Genomic DNA, 24,346 nt, shown 5'->3' with positions numbered 1-24,346 from the left:
CAGGCCCTTCTGCATTCCCCTGGTGTCTGGTTTCTGACTGAGCCTCTACCTGAAACTGCTAGGCATCCTTTTCACCACCATGGAGCCCTCTACCATACCTTTAACCAAATGGAAACAATAAAGCTTTAGGCAGAAAAAAAACACAGGCTAGTAGTTGTATTTGGGGTATAGTGACTAGAAGAGAGCAATTACGAGATTTGGGGGATGCTGGTAATTTTATGATTTTTTTAATCTGAGTGCTAATTATCCAGATATATTAGTTATAAAAATGCTTTGAGCTATACCCTTATGACATGTGTACTTTTCTTCAATTATTTAAAAAATTTTAAAGGTAGAGGGTCTTACAAGAGGGCTGTGTTCTAATCTATCATAGCCCTGGGACAATTAACAAGACAGGAACAGCTGAACCCTTCAGTGTCCACCCCTACAGCAGCCCTAGGAACAGATTCCACTAAGAGCATACAGACTTGTCTTTGGAAGAGGGTTTTGGAGAACCTGAGCTCTGTCTTAGGCTTCCTGTTACCTAAGGCCTGTCCCCGAAGCATCTCAGTTAGGCCTGTCCCTCCCAGAATGTCCCCTTCATTCCTTCTTCCTCTCCCTAAGTCCAAGCTTTCTCTTTTCCACGGCCTGTCCCCTCAGGCCTCAGTATTCTGCTCCTAGAGATCTCTAAAGACAAAGATATAAGTAACAGATAGAGATAATTTTGGGAATTCAGAACTCTTGGCTGGCTGATGAGGGAGATTGAGTGCAAATACCACCACCAACAACAACAGCTAATACTAAGAGCTAACAGCATGTCACACAGTGTTCTAAGTGTTTTTATAAGCATTAACTCAGTTAGTACTCACAATAACCCTTTGAGGAATTGCTATTAGCATCACCATTTCCCAAATTAAAAAACGAAACAAAACCGAGACTTGGAGAGATAAAATGACTTACCCAAGATAATACAGCTAACAAGTGGATGGGCTGGGACTTGAATGTGGTCCCATTGGACTCCAAAGTCTGTATTCATAGTCACTAAGTTAAGTTACTACAAGCACTAAAGGCCCTACTGCACCATCCCCATTTCTATTGCATCTCTTTTTTATTTAATCTATTGGAGTAACATTGGTTAATAATGTTCTATAATTTTGGGGTGTACAAAATTATAATTTGACATCAGTGTACTCTATTGTGTGCTTACAACCCAAAGTCTAGTTTTCTTCTGTTATCATGTATTTGACCCTACCCACTTCACCCTCCCCCAACCCACTGCATTTCCTGGAAGCTCAGTAGTCTGCTCTCTTTGCAGCCCCAGTTGCCCCCTGCCCCAGTGAAGCAGGAGCCCAGTGGCTGTTATACATTGGAAAAGCTCTCCTATCCCATCAGCTTGGTAAATACAGGCAGAACACAAATCTGAATCTAAAATAGTTTTGAAATATAACAAAGCATCCACATGTGTTTTGGTGCTATGAGGGCCTCTATGTACCTGTAAGTACATGTATGTGTATATTATCATGTGTATACATAAACATGTATGTGCACACATGTGTGCGGTCAGAGTCTTTTGTTTGGCCACAAATGTTTGGTGCCTGTATCTGCATGTGTGCACATTTCTCTTCTGGTGAACGTGTGGCTATAACTGTGGTATGTATGTCTATGTGTTTGGATACATCTGTACATGTGTAAGTGTTCTGATCATACATATGTGTAGTTATGTGTATTGCATATTGATGTCTATGTGTCCATGTTAACATTTATTTGAGTACATGCATTTAGATGATAGTGTGTAGCCAAGTGTGGGTAAGCAGGTTCATTGCACATCTATCTATATGTCTGTGTCTTTCACTGTGTGCATATGTTTGTGTGTTTCTACGCATGCATATGGGAGTGCATGTCTGTGCACATGTGGCTTGAATTCATGGGTTTTTGCATGTACCTGTATATGTTCAGTTGTCCCTCAGTATTTGTGGGTAATTTGTTCCACAAACCACTGGAGAATCCAAAATCTGTAAATGCTCAAGTCCTTTATAAAAAATGGCATACTATTTACATATAACCTATGCACATCTTCCCTTATACTTTAAATTACATCTAGATTACTTATAACACCTAATGTGACATAAATACTGTGTAAATAGATTTTATACTATATTGTTTAGGGAATAATGACAAGAAGAATAGTCTGTACATGTTCATTACAGATGCAATTATTGTTGAAAGAAACTACATAATACATGTCAGCAACAGCGTAATTTTTAAAAATATTTTCAGTCCAAAGTTGGTTGTACCCACAATGCATAACCCACAGATAAAGAGAGTCTACTGTATATGTATTAAGGTATATCACTGTGTTTATATGCACTTGTGTGAATACTTTATTGCTTGGTATTCTGTCTGTCCAAAAAAAATATGTGGCACATGTCTATCAGTGTGTATATCTATGCACATATCTGCATGTTTGTATGTATAAATAACTATATAGATATTTATGTATGTCTACATGTACATATAGAAACACCTAGCTGCATAAAAATAGCCAGCTTGGAATCTCATTTTATCAGATCATACTGCTACAAATCATGCCCACTCATTTCTTGAAGATGTTTCACTCCTGGCCCATTACCCCTCCTTCCAACACTACTCCCATCTCAATTATTAGCAATTTCAGTATACACAGAAATGATTCTCCCAACATTCTGGCTAATCAGTTCCTTAAACTCCACCCCTTCAACATTTGCATCCTTGACCTCATTTCAGCCACTTATTCCCACAGCCAAATTTTACATGTTAGTTATGTTTCTGCACAAAAGAAAAATATCACTCAAAATCTTAGTTCCTTAAAACAAATACACTTTGATTCTGGTCAAGAAGGCAGGATATATAAATATGGTACTCAGAACCTTCCATAACCACATAAAAATTACAACTAAACTACAGAACAATAATCATTCAGAATTATCTAAAATCAAGCTGAACAGAAGCTCTGTAACTAAAAATATAAAGAAGCCACTTCTAGACTGCTAGGAGGGACAGAGACACAGAACACACGGGTCCCACACCCACATGTGGTGGTTAAAAATCAGGAGGGATATCTCAGCTATGAAGGGCTCCTTGAAGTGTTTGGGGTACTAGTCCTGTACCAGAACCCCAAACCCAAGTTTCCAGTCTCAGAAAGAGAAGTTCTCATAACCTCTGGCTGTAAAAACCAGAGTAGATTGAGGCTGTGGAAGACAGAGGGCTTCTGGAGCCCCAGGAAGATCCTTTTAAAGGGTCCATGCACAGACTTACTTGGATTCACTCCTCTGAGCCCCAGCACTGGGGCAGCAGCTTAAAAGACACCAGGGACATACAGGGACACACAGCCTTTCTTTGTAAGACTCTAGATGGAAGACTCAGGGGGAGGTGAAATAGCTGAGAGGTGGAGGCAGACCTCAGGGACCCTCACTTTTTTTACAAATCTGCTCTCAACTCTAAGCTGGATGAAGTTGATCCTTGTATATAGATTGACCGCTCCCACACACACTCAGGCCCAGTAGATGAAGCCACAAACAGTAAATAGTGTGGTAGCTCCAAATAGGTATCCCAAGGCCAGTTACACATAATGTCTAACATTGACCTGTACCTGAACCCTGACCAAGTGAGCCCAGAACCAACATAACTAGTGGTGGGCTTCAGACCACATAAAAGCGCGATCCAACTTGCCATACAAGTGGCACACTCAAGGTGGATTCTAACCAGCACCAGACCCTGCTGGAAACAACTCTGCCTCATGGGGCAGCCCCTCCACAGTGTCGCATATGTGGTGATCTAGGTTTATCATTGTAGTCAGCCAGACTGAAGGGTTAACTCCATTCATGGAAGGGTCAACAGCATTCAAAGTTCAACTACAATAGGAGGTTACACATATCCCACAAGCAACATTCCTGGAACATGGAGCTGAGGTGATCTGGAAGATTGCACCACTGAGTCCCACGAGATACCTCCATCACAAAGCCATTATAACAAGTTTGGGAGTCATAGCAGATCTATCTAAGATACTGATACAAAATAGGGAAAAATAAACATGCTCCAAATTAAAAAACAAGTCAAATTCCCAGAGAAAGATTTAAATGAAATAGAAGCAACCAATACACCAGAGCAGAGTTTAAAACAATGGTTATAAGGATGCTCAAGAACTTTAGGGAAAGAATAGATGATCTTAGTAAGAACCTAAAAAAATAAAAAGAGAGAGACACTAAGTATTAAAAAGGAAAAAGACACCATAAAAAACAACCAGTCATGAATGAAGAATACAATATCTGAAATGAAGAATATATTAGAAGGAATCAACAGCAGGTTAGATGAAGTGGAGAACTGAATCAGCAACTTGGATGATAAGACAATAGTAAACAAACAAGCAGAAGATAAAAAAATATATATAAAAATTGAGGAAAGTCCAAGGGACCTCTGGTACAACATCAAGTGTGAAAACATCCATATCATATATGTATCAGAAGGAGAAGAGAGTAAGCAAGTGATAGAGAAGTTGTTTGAAGGAATAATGGCTGAAAACTTCCTTAACCTGGTGATAGAAAAAGTCACACAAGTTCAGAAAGCACAGAGAGTCTCATTTAAGATAAACCCAAAGAGGCCTACACGAAGGCATATTATTATTAAAATGGCATAGGTTGCCCTGGCCAGGGTGGCTCAGTTGGTTGGTGCATCATCCCACAAACTGAAAGGCTGTGGGTTCAATTCCCAATCAGGTCACATGCCTGGGTATGGGTTCAGTCCCCAGTTGGGGTACGTATAAGAGGGAGCCAGTCAACGTTTCTCTTTCACAATACTTCATCCCTGTCTAAAATCAATAAGCATGTCCTCGGGTGAGGGTAAAAAAAATGCCAAAGATTAAAGACAATGAGAAAAATCTTAAAGGGAGCAAGAGAAAAGCAATTAGTCACTTACAAAGGAGCTCCCATAAGGCTATCAGCTGATTTATGAACAGAAACACTTCAGGGCAGAAGGGATTTGTAGGAAATATTCAAAGTGATGAAAAGCAAGGACCTATAACCATTGCAGGTGAAAGAGCTTCCCTGACCAAAAGAAAAAAAATGCTAAAGGGTTTTATTACCACCAAACCAGTATTGCAAAAAATGTTAAAGGGCCTACTTTAAGGAGAAAAAAGAAAGAAATCAACATAGAGAGGAACATAGGTATAAAGAACAAAATGGCAATAAATAGGTATCTATCAATAATAACCTTAAATGTAAATGAATTAAATGCTCCAATCAAAAGACATAGGGTAGCTGAATAGATAAGAAAGCATGATCCATGTATATGCTGCCTCCAAGAAACTCATTTCCAATAGAAAGATACACACAAATGAAGGAATGGAAAAAAAAAACAGCCCATGCAAACGAAGAAAAAAAAAGGGAATAGCAATACTTATATCAGACAAAATAGACTTCAAAACAAAGAACATAACAAGAAACAAAGAAGGCCACTACATAATACTAAAGGGATCAATCCAACAAGAGAATATAACACAGGTAAACATATATACACCCAACAAGGAAGCACCTAAATAGATAAAGAAAATTTTGCTGGACATTGAGGGAGAAATTGACAGCAATTTAGTAATAGTAGGTTATTTTAAGACCCTGCTGACATCAATGGATAGCTCTTCCAAAAAAAAAAAAAACTAACAAAGTAACAACCTTAAATGACACACTAGACTGGAAGGATTTAACTGATATTTATAGAACAATTTATCCCAAAGAAGCAGAATAAACATTCTTCTCAAGTGCACATGGAATATTCACAAAGATATACTACATGTTAGAACACAAAAGAAGTCTTAATAAATTCAAGAAATTTTAAATTATATCAAGCACCTTCTCTGACCACAATGGTTGATACTAGATATCCAGTCCAATTTTTTAAAAACCTGAAGGACATTTAAGCACATGGAGTGTTAAATAGCATGTTATTAAACAATGAATGGGTTAACAATGAGATCAATGAGGTAATCAAAAGTTACCTGAAAACAAGTGAAAATGAACACGCAAAAACCCAAAACCTATGGGACATAGGAAAAGCAGTCCTGAGGGGGATGGTCATAGCATTACAAGCCTATCTCAAGAAGTAAGAACAATCTCGCATAAATAATCTAACCCTACACCTAAAAGAACTAGAAAAAGAACAAAAACAAAGCCCAGATTAAATAGAAGGAATGCAGCAATACAGATCGGGGGGAAATAAATGATATAGAGGCTAAAAAATATAAAATATTAATGAAACCAAGAGCTGGTTCTTTGAAAAGATAAACAAAATTGACAAACCTTTAACCAGACTCATCAATAAAAAAGAGAATCAAAATAAATAAAATCAGAAGTGAAAAGGGAGAAATAACTGACAACAAAGAAATACAAAGGGTTGTAAGAAAATATTATGAAAAACTGTATGCCAACAGACTGGACAATTTGGAAAAAATGGATAAATTCCTAAAAACACTCAATTTTCCAATATTAAATCAGGAAGAATCAGAGAATCTGAATAGTCAGATTATACCTAATGAAATAGAAGCAGTATTCAATAAACTCCCAACACACAAAATCCCTGGACTAGATGGCTTCACAGGTGAATTTTACCAAACATTCTGAGAACTAACACCTCTCATTCTCAAACTATTTCATAAAATCCAAGAGGATGGAAGGCTCTCAAACTTGAGGCCAGCATTATCCTAATTCCAAAACCAGATAAAGACACTACTAAGAAAAAATTATAAGCCAATATCCCTGATGGACATACATGCTAAAATCCTCAACAAAATATTAGCAAACTGAATATAGCAATACATCAAAAAGATCATGCAGTTAGTATTGGTGGTATAGTGGTGAGCATAGCTGCCTTCCAAAAAGATAATACACCATGATCAAGTGTGATTTATTCCAGGGAGACAGGGTAGGCACAATATTTGCAAGTCAATAAATGTGATTCACCACATAAGCAAAATGAAGGATAAAACACACATGATCTCATCAATAGATACAGAAAGAGCATTTGATAAATATCCAGCACTGATTTATGATTTTTAAAAAAACCCTCAGCAAGATGGGAATAAAGGAATCATACCTCAGTGTAATAAAGGCCATATATGGCAAACCCATAGGCAACATCATACTCAATGAGCAAAAACTAAAAGTGTTTTCCTTACGATCAAGAACAAGACAGGAATATCTGCTTTCACTACTCTTATTCAACATAGTACTGAACACAGCAATCAAACCAGAAGAAGAAATAAAAGGGATACAAATTGGAAAGAAGGAAGTAAAACTGTCATTATTCACAGATTACATAATCTTATATATAGAAAACCCTAAAGACTCCACTAAAATACTACTAAAATCTTATAATGAATTCAGAAAATTAGCAGGATACAAAATTAATATTCAGAAATTGCTCACATTTTATACACCAATAATAAACTATCCGAAAGATAAATTAAGTAAGCAATCCCATTTACCTAACAAAAATTTAACCAAGGAGGCAAAAGACCTCTCCTTGGAAAATTATAGGATATTGAAAAAGAAATTGAGGAATATGTAAGCAAGTAGAAGCACATATCTTGTTCATGGATAGGAAGATTTAACATAATTAAGATTTCCATACTACCCAAAACAATCTATAGATTCAATGGAATTCATATTAAAATATCAATAGTATATTTCACAGACCTAGAACAATTTTCCAAAAATTTATATAGAACCTAAAAAAACCTCAAGTAGCCTCACGAATCTTGAGGAAGAACAAAGTGGGAGGTATCATGCTACTTGACATTAAACTATACTACAAAACCATTGTAATAAAAAAAAAAAGCCTGGTAGTGGCATAAAAACAGAATCGCAGATCAATGGAACAGAACAGAGAGCCCAGAAATAAACCCACACCTTTATGGTCATTCAATATTTGACAAAGGAGGCAAGAACATACAATGGAGTAAAGACAGTCTCTTCAATAAACAGTGCTGGAAAAATTGAACAAGTACATGCAAAAATAATGAAACTAGACCAAGAATTTCCATCATACACAAGAATAAACTCAAAATGGATAAAAGACTTAAATGTTAATTGCAAAACCATAAAAATCCTAGAAAACATAGGCAGTAAAATCTCGGGCATTTTCCTTTAGCAATATTTTTTTCTGATATATCTCCTCAGGCAAGGGAAACAAAGGAAAAAGTAAACAAATAGGACTACATCAAACTAAAAGGAAGGCAAAGAAAACCATCAACAAAACGAAAAGGGAACCCACTGAATGGTAGAACATATTTGCCAATGATACATCTGATAAGGGGTTAATTTCCAAAATATATAAAAAACTTATACAACTCAACACCAGGAAGATAAACAACCCAATTGAAAAATGGGCAAAGAATCTGAATAGACAATTCTCCAAGGAGAACATACAGATGGCCTGTAGATATATGAAAAGATGCTCAGCATCACTAATCATCAGGGAAATGCAAATTAAAACCACAATGAGATACCACTTCACACTTATCAGAATAGCTATCATCAATAAATCAACAAACAACAAGTGCTGGTGAAGATGTGGAGAAAAGAGAACCCTAGTGCACTGTTGGTGGGAATGCAGACTGGTGCAGCCACTGTGAAAAACAAGTATGGAATTTCCTCAAAAAACTAAAGATGGAACTGTCTTATGACCCAGTGATAAATATCCACTTCTTGGAATTCATCCAAAGAAACCCAAAACACTAATTCAAAAGAATATATGCACCCTCATGTTCATTGAAGCATTATTTACAGTAACCATGATCTGGAAACAGCCCAAGTGCCCATCAGTAGATGAATGGATAAAAAAAGTTGTGGTACATTTACACAATGAAATGCTACTCGGACATAAAAAAAAAAAAAACGTAAATATTTCCTTTTGCAACAGCACAGATGGACCTGGAGAATATTATGCTAAGTGAAATAAACCAGTCAGAAAAAGGCAAATACCATATGATCTCACCTATATATGGAATTTAATAAACAAAATAAACTGATGAACAAAATAGAAGCAGAGGCACAGATACATGGAACAGATTGACAGCTGTCAGAGGGGAGAAGTGTTGGGGGAGTGAATGAAAGAAGGTGAAGTGGTTAACCAAAAAAAAAACCCCATATATATATATATACACATATAACACAAAGAAACAGACAACAACATGGTGATAGCCAAAAGGAAAGGGGGTGAGGGATAGGTGGAGATGGGCAAAAGGTGGAAAAATAAAACATAAAATAACAAATAAAAAACAAAATTAACAAGCAAGCAGAACAGAAAGACTCACAGATACAAAGAACACTTTGACAGTTGCTAGAGAGAGGGGGTTTGGGGGACTTGGTGAAAACGGTGAATGGATTAAGAAATACAAATTCGTAGTTACAGAATAGTCATGGAATATAAAGTGCAGCATTGGGAATATAGTCAATACATTGTAATAACTATGTATGGTGTCAGATGGGTGCTAGATTTATCAGGGTGATCACTTCATAGGTTATATAAATGTCTAAAAACAGATTATACACCCAAAGCTAAAATAACATCATACATCAACTGTAAATTAAAAAGCCAGAAACAAACACAGTTTATTATTTCTCACAATACTATAGATTGGCTGGGTAGTTCTTCTGCTAACCTCACTTGTGCTCACTCATGCTCCTGATGGCGGGTTAGCTGGGCCTCTCTCTCTATGCGATCTTTCATCCTCAAAGGGTTTTAAGAAAAAAACAAACCTTGGTGATGGCAGCCTACCAAGAAGACGAAGTGGAAGAAGCTGCCAGGCCTCTTGAGGTTGAGGCTCAGAGATCATCACTTCCTACTTACTTGTGGTCAAATCAAGTCACAAGCTCAGCCCAGGTTCCAGAGACAGAGAAAGAGACCTCACTTTTGACGGGAGGAGATGCAAAGAATTTGAAGCCATTTTTAATCACCTATACCTAGTTTTTGCCATGAGCAATCTCAATTTCATAATCACCTTCTCTGATTACCACCTGCTGTCTTTGCAGCTTGATCCTCTTATACTGCAAATCCAGGAATCCCTCAACCCTACTGAGACCTCCATTTCATTATTCCTACCACCTTTTCACTGTCTACCTATCTAATGTCCTCTCTTCTCTTCTTACCCAGCTTAAATTATTTTGGTCATACATTAGAATCTCTTGCAGCACTTATGTAAGCAACAATCCTATTTAATCCAACTCTCCAACTCCTCTGTGTCTGCAACTGTGTACCTGAGTGGAGCTAGGGCTAAAACACAATTATTCTGCTGGTTTCACTTTAAATTCATCATTACTAACCTCAGGTGAGGAGTTAAACTTGCCGCAGAACCGTGTTATAGTCCCTGAGTTCTTTTATTTTGGCCTTCTTCTTGAAGAAAATTTTATGCTTTCTTCTTTTCCTTCAAATCTCTAACAGCCTATGCTTAGCTGATGGCATTGTTTCCTGTTTCTCTGAGAACACTTTGGCTTTTTTCCCCCATATATGCTATTTCCTATCCTGTTACTACGGAAAAACAGTCTAGGCTCCTAGCTGAGCTCAATCTCTTCACCTGTACATGCTGTCCCATTCCTTCTACCTATAGTAGTCCCCCCTTGTCCACAATGGATATGTTCCCAGACCCCCAAGTGGATGCCTGACACCATGGGTAGTACCAAACTCTAATCACCTCCGTGAGTGCTACCGTAAATGTCACAGCAGCTTCTTCATCAGCAGACACAGCCTCTCCAGTAATTTTAATATTTTTCAGTCCAAACCTAGTACTGAATCTGTATAACCATCCTTTACTTGCAGTAAATGGCTTGGTGTCACTCATTTCAGAGGATCCCTTGTTGAAGTCTTCCTATAGGCTCTGGGCTTTCTGGTACAACATGTGTTGTTCATTAGAACTCATTTTCTGTTCACGCCTTCCTCCCACAAAATTAATTTCCATCTAAACTAAGCACTTATCATGCATGGTAGCCATAATTTCTGCAGTTTGAGATGTAATGGCTAAACGAGATTGAACTTCTTTTTCCTTCTCCACAATTTCACAGATAGAAGATCCCTTCTTACCATAGAACTTAGCAACCTCAGCATACGATTTTTTTTTCCTTAGTAAGCCAAGAACATCCACCTTTTCACATCAAGGAAGCACTTCACAGATTCTCTTCAGCATATCAAAATTGCCAACATCACTACTCTTGCAATTTGGGGTCATTAAGTAAAATAAGGATTACTTGAATACAACACTTGTGATATGGTGACAGTTGATCTGACACTTCAGAGAGCTATTAAGTAACTGAGGAGTAGGGACTGGATATAATATGAATACACTGAATAAAGTGATGATTCACATCTCTGGCAGGATGGAGTGGGACCACACTACTCAGAACAGTGTGCAATTTAAAACTTATGAATTGTTTACTCCTGGAATCTTCCATTTAATATTTTTGAACCACAGTTGACCGTGGGTACTGAAATCACACAAAACAAAACCATGGATAATGGGGGGCTACTGTACTCAAAATCGAGCCTTCAGTAATTCTTCCTTCTCTCTTCTTCATCATGAATCTTCCCTTCTCTACTGGATGCAGTAATTCTGGATCATTCTACTCATCATACAAGCACACCAGGATTTCTCTCCATTAAAAAAAAAATCTCTCTTGACCTCACTTCTCCTCCAGCTCTAGTTCCATTCCTTTGCTCCTTTATAGCAAAACTCAGGAGTAATATTTGTTCACTATTTTCAATTCCTTTCCCCTCTTTCTTCTTGAACCCATTCCAGTCAGGCTTTCCATGCCACCGCTCTATTCTAAACTGGCCTTCGCGAGCTTACCTGTGACCTCCACATTTTTAAATACAATAGTAAATTTTCATGCCTCATGTTGTTAGACTCATCAGCAACATTTGGCTCAGTTTATCATTCCTGGAAACACTTTATTTTCACTTGGTTTGCAGAACGCCCCACTCCACTCTCCCTCTTTTCTTATTTTATTGACAATCCTTTCCCATCTCCTTTGCTGGCTCCTTCTTAACATCTGACTTTTTAACTTTGTAGTGCCTCAAAGGTCAGAATTTGAATCTTTTTTTTCTTTCTTTATACTCTCAGTCTTGGTGATTGTATCCAGTTTCATAACTTTAAATACTATCTGTTCTCCAAGAAGTCACGAAAATATTTATCCCCAGGTCAAATTTCTTCCCTGAACTACAGACTTGCACACTCAAGTAAATATTTGTATCTCCATTTGGATATCTAGTCACAATCTCAACATGTTAAAAACCCAACTCCCAATCTTCCAGCGCAAATCAGGTCCTCCTTTAGTATTTGTTATCTTTTAATGACAACTCCACATTTGTATTGTAGTATCTCAGGGCCAATGTCTTGGAGTCAACCTGACTCCTCTCTTTGTTTCACAACCCTGATCCAATCAATCCAGCAGCAGACTCTGTTGGCTCTACTTTCCATGTTTATCCTGAACCTCACCACTCCTCCACCACCTTCCTTCTTTTCAGGGACAACCGACAGTCATGTCTTGCCAGGACCACCACAGTAGTATCCTAATTAGTTTGTGATCTTTTATCTTTGATCCGCTTCAAATTATTTTCAAACAGTAGCCAAATTTATTCTGTTAAAATATAAATTAAATTATGTCACTCCTCAGCTCAAAATTCTGCCATAGTTCTCCATCTTACAGTAAAATTCAAAGCCCTTATACTATTTACAAAGACCTCTATGATCTAGTCCATTGCCATTCATCTACTACTCTCCCTTTAGTTCAGCCCACTCTAGACACACCAGCTTCCTCACTATTGCTTGAACATGCCAGGTACTCTCTCACCCCAGGACACTTGACCTTGCTGTTCCCTCACCCTCAAAAGGTATTGTCCTAGGTAGCTGCATGGCTCACTCTCTCCTCTCCTTTAGATCTCTACTCAAAAGTGTATCTTAGTTGAACCTTCCCTGGCCACACTAACCTAAAATGCTAACCCCTAACATTCCATGTCTCTCTTCCCTGCATGTATTTTCTCTTGAACTCTATCAAATCAACGGAATATAGTTTTTTAATCTTGTTTTTCTTTCTCACTTACTGAAATGTCAGATCCACATGGCAAATAATTATTTTTATGTTTTATGCAGTGCTGCATCCCCAGTACCTAGAAGAACTCCAATCATTGCATAATGTAATGTGTGCTCAGTAAATGTTACTGAATACACTGAACAAATTAATAGACCTGTGTGTATCTATGCATACATCTCTATATTTTCATGTGTGGACACATCTGGTGTTAACCTCTCCATATGTGCTCACATGTATGTATAGATCTGTGTAGGCCCAGTTAGTAAGTGTGGCAAGGTTAAATCTGAATTGTAATAGATGATATTTATTGAGTGTTTATCATGTGCCTAGTACTATGTCAAGCACTTTGCATGCAACATCCTATTTAATCCTACTCATTAAGCAGATGTAGAACAATCTCTGGAACCAGGCTGTCAGCATTTGAGTTCAAGCTTTTCCAGTTACTAGTTATGTGACCCTAGACAAGTCACTTACCCTCTCAGAGACTCATTTTTCTCATTTGTAAAATGAGGGTAACAATAGTACCTACCTCATAAGACTGTTGTCAAGATGAAATGAGAAAATACATAGAAAGCATTTAGAACAGTGCCTGGCACATAGTAAACAACATGAAAACATTTGCTAATATTCCCAATTTAAAAGTTGAGTTTTACTTACTAATAACAATAATAGAAGCGTAATAGCTTCCATTTACCAAGTGCTTACTATGTGCTAAGAAGGCCGTTTTCATACATTATAATACAGATAAACATAAGTATACACATAAAATATACACATGTATAGTTATACATATGTATGTATATATGTATATTTTAAATTAATAAAATAAAAAGGTTAAGAAACTTGGGAAAAAAGAAAATGGCAACTACTTGAGGTGATGGATATGTTAAGCAGTTTGATTACACTGAATATTTCACAAGGTGTATGTATATCAAGTTGTACACCTTAAATATATGCAATTTTAAACTGTCAACTATACCTCAGTAAATCTGGGTGGAAGAAAAAAATAAACCTGCCCAAGGTTGTACAGTTCAAAATGGAACACACAGGTCTGAGGCCTGAACTGTACCCTCAGCCACCCTGCAGTAATGTGGGTGTGGGTTATGTTAGTACATGCTTGTGCATATCTTTGTGTGTGGTCTGTGTGCAAGGACATGGGAGTGCATGTGGCTCTCTATTACTGTAATTGTATTTGACTGTATGTCCCTGTGAAAGTGCATGTTTTTAGAAATCATTCGTTATTTCCTCACTTGCTCTTCTCTGGTACAGCCAGCAGAGGGGGCTCAGGAATTTTTTTCCCCATCTTGAAGAAGCCAAGAGCATACATTAAAAACACCTTCCTTTGAGAAATGCCAGTTCCTGAAGGGGATAGATAGCTATGGTCTCTAAATGGTTTTTCATATTCTGAAGACAGAATTTAGGCAGCCACTCAGACCTCGAATCTCCATTCTCAGGGTCATTTCTATATAAGAGCAGGCACCCAGCCCCAGCTCCCAGAGAATGCTAAACCACTGAATTTTCCAGCATCACTTCTATCTACCCTGTGACAGTATGCATGGCCCACTCCCTGCCTTCTGGTTATCAAAAGCTCCTCTCTGCAACTCCCTCACAACCAACAAAGTACCCCCTTTCCCTTTCATTCTTCCCCTCTCTCCTATCTTCCTTTGGTTGGCTGTTTAGATGTAATTCAGCTGACACTAACAATACCAATGAGGCCAGGCTTTGTCTCATTTAAACCTCCCAAGAAGCCTAGGAGGCAAGCATCACTATTTCACCGTCCTCTTTCAGCAACAGAGAAATCAAGGCTCAGAGAGAAGGGTGCTTTGCCTAAGGTCATACCATCAATAAGGGGCAGAGCCAGAAATTGAACCCAAGTTCCTCTGAATCCAGAACCTACTCTTCTTTCCACTATACCATGGGCTATGGCAATGGATGGGTCTATCACCTAAATGGTGACAGACTCTATTTAACTAACTCCTACACCCTAAATTTTTCAAACCTGAATGTGCATCAAAATCACCTGAGGGTGGCCCTGGCCAGTGTTGCTCAGTTGCTTGCAGTGTCACCCTGTAAACTGAAAGATCACAGGTTTGATTTCCGGTCAGGGCACATGTCCAGGTTGTGGGTTTGGACCCCGGTCGGGGTGCATGCAGAAGGCAACAGATAGATGTTTCTCTCTCACATCAATGTTTCTCTCCCTCTCTCTCTCCCTCCCTTCGCCTCTTTCTAAAACCACTGAGCACGTCCTCGAGTGAAGATTAAAAAAATCACCTGGGGGTGTTATTTAAGAAACAACAAAACACAAACAAAAACGCTAAAGTCACAGGGAGTCTGAGCCTGCAGTAGGTCCAGGATTTGCCTTTCTCATAAAGACCCCATGTGACTTCTGATGCAGGTGGTCCCTGGCCACACTGGGGAAGGTCAGGCCTCCCAAAAGCCTTCTCAGCTTCCCTCAAGCACCGCAAATTCTTGACCAGCCAACTGAACAAAGCTTCAGAACAGTTCCAAATGACCGTGGTGACCATTAATGGAGCACCTGCCACATTCCAGGCACATTACATTTGGGTCTATGATCTATTTTGAGTTCATTTTTCTGAAAGATACAAGGTCTGCGTCTAGGTTCTTTTTTTTTTTTTTATTTTTTTAAAATCGCTGTCTAGTTGTTCCAGCACTGTTTTTAAAAAAGACTATTCTTTCTCCATTGAATTGCTTTTTCTCCTTGGTCAAAGAATAGTTGACTATATTTGTTTGGGCCTATTTCTGAGCTCTGTATTTTATTCCATTGATCTATTCTATTCTTTCATTGACACCACACTGTCTCGATTACAGTGGCTTTACATTGTCTTGTAGTCATAGTAAAAGACTGAGTAAGCCTTTTGCTTTTTCATATAAACTTTAGAATCAGTTTGTCAATATCTACAAACAACTTGCTGGGATTTTGATTGGGCTTTCATTGAATTTCTTGATTAAGTTGAGAACTGACATCTTAATAACATTGAGACTTTCAATCCATGAACGTGAAATATTCCTCCAGTTATTTAGATTTTTTTTTACTTCTTTCATCAGAGATTTGCAGTTTTATGCATATAAATCCTGCCAGTGTTTTGTTAGACTTATATATAAATATTTATTTTGGTGCTATTATAAATGGTATTGATTTTTAATTTTGAATTCTAATTGTTCATGTTTGTATGAATGAAAGAAGTGACTTTTATATATTAACCTTTCTATCCTGTGACTAATCACCCTTTAATTCCAAGAGGTTTCTTTCTATCAGTCCTTTAGAATATTCTACACACATGATCATCTCATCTGCAAACAAGACACAGGCACTTTATATGCATTATACCATTTAATCCTCAGGAGAACACTGCATGTCAGGTCCTATTAACATCCCCATTTTGCAGAGAAAGGAAGTGAGGCTTAGCTACCTTAATTTAATTGTCTAAGGTCACAAAGCTTGGAATGAAGGAACTGAGATGTAACCCAGGTCTGACTGTGTCCACAGCCTGTGACACCTGCACCCCACCACAGTGAGCTGCATTGAGTAATTTGCTGGATCAAAAGGTAGCAGAAAGCCCCATGTAGGTAGATCAGTCAATCTCTGCTCTTAATCCACTGTGCTTCATTGGGCAAGTCATCAAATCCCAAAGAGCTAAGTAATTCACATCACAGATTTGTAGAACATTGATCCAGGTTTTTCAAAATTAAACTTTTTGTTTTAGAATAAGATCTGAATAACCATGCCCCAATGAATATATGGAAGTGAGCAATAAGTACATGAAAAGGTGCTCAACATAATTAGCCATTAGAGAAATTCAAATAAAAATCACATAGATGCCACTTCACACACACATTAGGATGAGTCTAATAAAAAGGATGGACAACACAAACTTTGATAAAAATATAGAGAAATCAGAATCCTCATACACTACTGGTGAAATTGTCAAATGATGTCACCATGTTGGAAAACACTTCAGCAGTTCCTTGAAAATTTAAACAGAATTACCATGTAACTCAACAATCCACTACTAAGTATATACCCAAGGAAATGAAAGATATATATTCACACAAAGGCTTGTAAAAAAATGTCCGTGGCACCATTATTTATAATAGTCAAAAACTGGAAGCAATCCAAATGTCTACTGAATGTTAAATGAATTAACAAAATGAGTTCTATCCATACAATGAATATTATTTGGCAATAAAAAGAATGAAATACTCATACATTCTTCAACACATGCAAGCCTTGGAAACATCATTCTAAGTGAAAGAAGTTATTTGTATAAGATCATATATTATATGATTCCATTTATATGAAATAACCAGCATTGGAAAATCCATAAAGAGAGAAAGTAGATTAGTGTTGTTTCAGGCTTGGGAGGATGGGAGAAGTAAGGAGTGACTGCTAACAGATATGAATTTCATTTTTGGATGATAGAGTTCTCCTGGAATAAGATAGTGCTGATAGTGGCACAGTATTTTGAACATACTAGAAAGCACTAAAGTGTACAACTTAAATTGGTGAATTTTATAGTATGTGAATTATATATCAAATAATCTGATCTTCAAAAAAATAAAAATATGCCATATGATATAGTAATCCCACTTCTAGGTATATATCCAAAAGAATTAAAAGCAGAGTCTCAGAGATCTTTGTACAACCATATTCATAGCAGCATTATTCACAATAGCCAAGAAGGGGAAGTACTATAATGTCCATTAACAGATGAACAGATAAACAAAATGTGGTACATACATACAATGGCATATTATTCAGCCTTAAGAAAGAAAGAAACCCTGTCACATGCTACAACATGGATGAGCTTTAAAGACATTCTACTAAATGAAATAAGCCAGTCACAAAAGGACAAATATTATATGATTCCACTTATATGAGGTATCTACAGTAGTCAAATTTATAGATATAGAAAGAATGTTATTTACCAGGGGCTAAGGGAAGAAGGCAAAGGACAATTGTTTAATGAGTACTGAATTTCAGTTCTGCAAGAAAAAGTTCTGGAGATTTGTTTCACAAAGTATGTAAATATGGTTAACACTACTGAAATATACACTTAAACGTGGTTAAGCTGGTAAATTTTAAGATACATGATTTTTACCATAATTCAAAAAAATCTTAAAAATTAAGACTATAAAATATTCAGTTTAAGTGGTGTGAACAACTACCAACCCTTCATATTTTCATTGCAGTTTCCAAAGTAAAACCAAGGCACTCATGTATTAGAATTATCATCCCAGTTGAGGTTTTTGTATTGAACTTGAGGAATTGCCCACATTTATCTCTGGTGTGGCATCTGTAGTAAGGACAAGATTTTCAAATCAAAGTCTTTCATGAAATAATCTTCTTTGACTATTTTAGCACAATTCAATTAGATGTAGAAATGTAAGGGAGAAATGAATAATCTTATATTTTATTCCATAAAATGCTAAAAACAATTAAAACACAAAATGTATAAAAAGAAGAAAAGTTATCCAAAGAAACAATATTTATATATAAAAATATGGGATAAAATAGACTTTAAGACCCAGATTGTGAATATGACCAGCAACACTGAAAGGAAAAGAAATCAACAGAGACAAGAGGGAAGGGGGGTGCAGGGAAAGGGAAGGGAAGGGGAAAGTCAAGGAACTTATAGCAAGGACTCATGGACAAAACCAAAGGGGAAGAGCTGAGGGAGGGAAGGTGCTAGGGGGCAAGGGAAAGAGGTGGGGGGGAGGCAGAGACAAATGTATTTAAAAAGTAAATAAATTTAAAAAAAAAGACCCAGATTGTTATGAGAAACACAGGACATTATGCAATGATAAAATGGTCGATCCATCAAGAAAACACAATTATGCACTGAACAAGAGGGCATAAATACTTGAAGCAAAAACTGACAGAATTCAAGGGGAAAATGAATATTTTAACAATATTTAGAGACTTAATATCCCACTTTTAATAATGAATAGAATAGCCAGGAAGAAGATCAGCAAGGAAATTGAAAACTTGAAGAACACTCTGGATCAAATGAACCTAACAGACTTCTTAGAACATGCCATGCGACAGTAAAATACCCGATCTTTTCAAGTGCATGTGGAACAGTTTCCAGGAGAAACCATCTATTAGGCCACAAAATTAGTATCTTTTTAAAAATGAAAATTCTTTTGAAAACTAAAAATGAAAAATTTTTAAATAACTTTTTTAAAAAATGAAATTCTGTAAAGAATGTTCTCTGGCCAAATTGGAATGAAATTAGAAATAAATAACAGATCGAAATTTGGAAATTCACAAATATATGTAAATTAAACAACACATTTCTAAATAACCAACAAGTAAAAGAAGTTCAGGGAAACTAAAAAAATACATTGAGATAAATGGCAATAAAAATATAGCATACCAAATTTATGGGCTGCAACAAGAGCAGTGAGATTATACTTGTAAATGCCTATAGTAAAAAAAAAAATAAAAGGAAAGAAAGATGTTAAATGACTAACCTAAACTACTACTTAGAAAAAGAAGAGCACACTAAACCCAAAGCAAAAGAACAAAGAAAATAATACAGAGTAAATATAAACCAAATACAAAATAGAAAAACAATAGAGAAAATCAAAGACACCAAAAGTTGTTTCTTTGAAAAGATAACAAAACTAGCACACTTTTAAATAGAATTATCAGGAAAAAAAGGAAAAATACTCAAATGATAAAAATTAGAAATGAATGTGAGGCTGTTGCTCTTGATTTCACAGAGATGAAAATGATAATAAGAAAATGTGGATGGCGCCGGCCTGGCCTGGACTGGCCTGGCCTGGATGTGGGGAGGGGGAAAGGAAGAGGGGGGCATGATGGCGGTGGATGGGCCACAGGTGCCGCAGCCACTGGGCACTTCAAGCTGGTAGGAGAAGAGCTTGGGACTTCTCACAACCAAGTTCATTTTACTTCTGCAGGAAGCCAAGGACAGTGTGCTTGACCTTAAGCTGGCAGCTGACACCCTAGCTGTAGGCCAGAAGTGGCAGATTTACAACATTACAAACGTGCTGGAAGACATGGGCTGATTGAGAAAAAATCCAAGAATAGCATCCAATGAAAGGGTGTAGGGTCTGGCTGCAATACCTGGGAGATTGTGGACAAGCTGATTCAGCTCAAGGCACAGATTGAGGAGCTGCAGCAGCAAAAGCAAGAACTGAACCAGCACAAGGTGTGGATGCAGCAGGTCATCCAGAACATCACCAAGGACATGCAGAACAGCTGCTTGGCCTACGTGACTCATGAGGACATCTACAGATGCTTTGCTGTAGACACCCTCCTGGCCATCCGGGCTTCATCTTGCACCAGTCTGGAGATGCCCATCCCAGAGGGCCTCAATGGGCAGAAGAAGTACCAGATTCATTTGAAGAGTGTGTGTGGCCCCACTGAGATGCTGCTGGTGAACAAGGAGGCTTGGAGCTTATTACCTGTGGCAGTGCCTGTGCCACCACCTGAAGATTTGCTCCAGAAGCCCACCTGCTGTCTCTACTCCTCCACCTCCGCCCAAACCAGCTGTGGCCCTGCCCAGATTGCCTCACACCCAAGCAGTCCCCAGATGACAACCACTACCTGTGTCCCTGGCAGCACTGAAGCCCAAGGTATGGCCAATCCAACAGCTGAGATCACAGTAACTGGCGGCTCTGGAACTGGTGGCAAGGACAGTAGTGAGTTTAGCTCGCTCCCACTGGGCCTGACAGCACTGGACGCCTGGCCACTGCAGTCTTCTGCTCTGCTGAACAACAGCAACAACAGCAGCAGCAGCAACAGCAGTTTATCTGGACCCAACCCTTCTACCTCCTTTGAGTTCATCAAGGCAGACCCCACAAGCATTCTGGAACTCCCCAAAGAGCTGACAGAAATCTTTGATCCCACACAAGAGTGCATGAGCTCAGAGCTGCTGGAGGAGCTGATGTTCTAAAAAGTGTTAGCCTCCCTTCTCCAACCCCCAGGGACCACAATTACATCTACAAGCCAACCTGGATGAGAGTGAAGGTGTCTGTGACCACTTTGATGTGCCTGTTCTCAACTTTTGACTGACAGAGATGTCCTGTGTGGCTGGGCCACAGACTGTTTAACTTGAGGGCTGCCTGGGGACCTCCCCACACCTCATCCCTCCACAGCTTGAGAGCCACAGACTCCTGGCTTCCCCAGCCTTCCCTCACTGCACAATTCTGGCCACAACTCCCACTCCTGCACTGAAACCTGTATTGTGCTGGGAGAACAGGAGAAAGGGGCTCAGCTCCCTCCATTGTGGAGCCAAAATATTTGCCTCTCCTTTTGTGGAGCCTTCCCCCAACTTGTGTCCTCCCCGTGCCCTCCCTGAGCCCAGGCTTTGTTTCCACCCAGTGTCACAGAATGAAGATCCATATTAACTTTATAGGGCAGCTTGTCCAACCGCCACTGCCCTGTTCCTGTCAGCTCCTCCCTCTCCCAGGAGGGAAGCCGGGGTGCAATTGGGCACTTGTCAACACCACTTCTAGGCTTCTTCACTTCTCCCCACTCCTTGACCCTACAGCTCCTCCTGGTCTTCTTGTGTCCCCCTTATGCCTGACCTTTAGCCCTGACAAACTGTAGATGGTGGGAGGAAGTGCTAACAGGAAGAAACAGAGTTCTCTAGCTAGGAATCTGGGCAGGTGAGTCCCTGAGGATTGGCCCAGCCTCCTGCTGCCCTATAGTCCCTCTTCTGTTTATTCATTTACCCTCATTTAGCACCATTTGCAGAGATTTAAAAAGTTATGCAGCAATGAATGGATTCCTATGTAAAGATTATTTTTCTATATTTTGCAGCAAAAGGAAGTGTCCTTTTTTTCCCTACAGTATCCAAGAGAATGAAACTAATGCCTAAGGCTAAAAAAAGAGAAAATGTTATGGGATGTCCACTTTCACCTCTTTTATTCAACATAGTACTAGAAGTCCTAGCCACAGCAGTAAGATAAGAAAAAGAAATAAAAAACATCAAAATTGGAAAGGAAGAAGTAAAACTGTCATTATTTGCAGATGACATGATAATGTACATAAAGAACCCCAAAGATCCCACCAAGAAACTACTGGAACTGATGACTAAATTCAGCAAAGTACCAGGATACAACATTAATATCCAGAAATCAATTGCATTTTTATATGCCAATAACTAACAGAAAGGGAGATTAAGAAAACAATCCCATTCACAATTGCTTCAAAAAGAATGAAATACTTAGGAATAAACCTAAGCAAGGATGCAAAAGACTTAGAAAATTATAAGACACTGAAGAAAGGAATTGAAGAAGATACAAGTAAGTGGAAGCACATACCGTATTCATGGGTAGGAAGAATTAACATTATTAAAATTTCCATACTACCCAAAGCAATCTACAGATTCAGTGAAATTCCTATCAAGATTCCAATGATGTATTTAGCCCTGGCTGGGGTGGCTCAGTGAACTGTGTGCCAACCTGTGAACCAAAAGGTCACCAGTTCAATTCCCAGTCAGGGCGCATGCCTAGGTTGCTGACTGGGTCCTGAGCAAGAAGCAACCACACATTGATGTTTCTCTCCCTCTCTTTCTCCTTCTGTTCTCCTCTCTCTACAAATAAATAAATAAATAAAATCTTTAACAATAAAAAAAGATTCCAATGATGTATTTCACAGAACTAGAATAAATATTTCAAAAATTTATATGGAACCACAAAAGGCCCTGCATATCAACAGAGATCCTGAGAAAGAAAAACAAAGTTGGAGAAATCATGCTACCTAATATCAAACTATACTATAAGGCCATAGTAACCAAAACAATGTGGTACCAGTATAAAAACAAACACATAGATCAATGGAACTGAATAGAGAGTCCAGAAATATACCCACACCTTTATAGCCAATTAATATTCAACAGAGGATACAAGCACATACAACAGGCTAAAGATGGTTTATTCAATAAGTAGTGTTGGGAAAATTGGACGGATACATGCAGAAAAATTAAACTAGACCACCTTCTTACAACATGCGCAAGGATAAATTCAAAATGGATTAAAGACTTAAATGTTAGGCCCAAATCATAAAAATCATAGACGAAAACATAGGTATCAAAATTTCTGACATCACTTGTAGCAATATTTTATTAGATATATCTCCCGAGTCAAGGAAAACAAAAGAAAAAATAAACAAAAGGGGCTACATCAAAATAAAAAGTTTTTACACAGCAGAGGAAAACATCAACAAAATAAAAAGAAAACTCACAGAATGTGAGAATGTATTCACCGATTGATACATCTGATAAGGGGTAAATATCCAAATTTGTAAAGAATTCACAAAAGTCAACTACAAAAAAAAAAAAAAGAAAACAAATCCAATTTAATATTGTGCACAGGACCTGAATAGACACTCCTCCAAAGAGGACATACAGACAGCCAATAGACATGAAAAGATGCTCAATGTCACTAATCACCAGAGAAATGCAAATTAAAACCACAATGAGCTATCAACTCACACCTGTCAGAATGGCTATGATCAATAAATCAACAAACAAGTGCTGGCAAAGATGTAGACAAAGGGGAACCCTTTTGCACTGTTGGTGGGAATGCAGACTGGTGGAACCACTATGCAAAGCAGTATGGAGATACCTAAAAAAAGTAAAAATGGATCTGTCTTTTGACCCAGGGATCCCACTCCTGGGAAAATATTCAAAGGAACCCAAATTCTAATTCAGAAGAACATAAGCACCCACAGGTTCATTGCAGCATTATTTACAATTGCCAACATATAGAAGCAGCCCAAGTGTCCTTCAGTAGATGGGTACATAAAACAACTATGGGACATTTACACAATGGAATACTACTCAGCCAAAAAAAGAAAAGAAGAAAAAAAATTTACTCTTTGCAACAGTATGGATGGCCCTGGAGAACATTATGCTAAGTGAAATAAGACAGTCAGAGAAAGCCAAATACCATATGATTTCATTCATATGTGGTATCTAATGAACAAACTTAACTAACAAGCAAAATACCATGGAGACTGATAGAGAGCAGGATGACAGCTGTGGGATAGGGGGAGGTTAGGAGGTGGAAGGATTGAGCAAAAAGGAAAAAGGACCCATGGATATGGACAACATTGTGGTGAATGCTGGTAGGGAGAGAGGTATAATGGGACTAAATAGTAATGGGAAAAAAACAATAAAAATTAAAAAAGAAAGAAAGAAAACACTATGAACAATTGTATGCCTCCAATTAGATAAACTAGATGAAATGGACAAATTCCTAGA

At 38.1% G+C, this 24,346-nt stretch overlaps 1 pseudogene; it reads left to right on the top strand.

Moving 5' to 3' along the window:
• Positions 1–19,931: 19,931 nt before the first annotated feature.
• On the top strand, positions 19,932–21,150 carry LOC129075447 (transcription factor E2F4-like; annotated as a pseudogene).
• The last annotated feature ends 3,196 nt before the right edge of the window (positions 21,151–24,346 follow it).

The sequence above is a fragment of the Pteronotus mesoamericanus genome, unplaced genomic scaffold (assembly GCF_021234165.1).
Source record: "Pteronotus mesoamericanus isolate MK-2021 breed Mesoamerican mustached bat unplaced genomic scaffold, CSHL_Meso_final contig_55, whole genome shotgun sequence".
NCBI lineage: Eukaryota > Metazoa > Chordata > Mammalia > Chiroptera > Mormoopidae > Pteronotus > Pteronotus mesoamericanus.
This window is presented reverse-complemented; position numbering and strand designations above follow the sequence as displayed.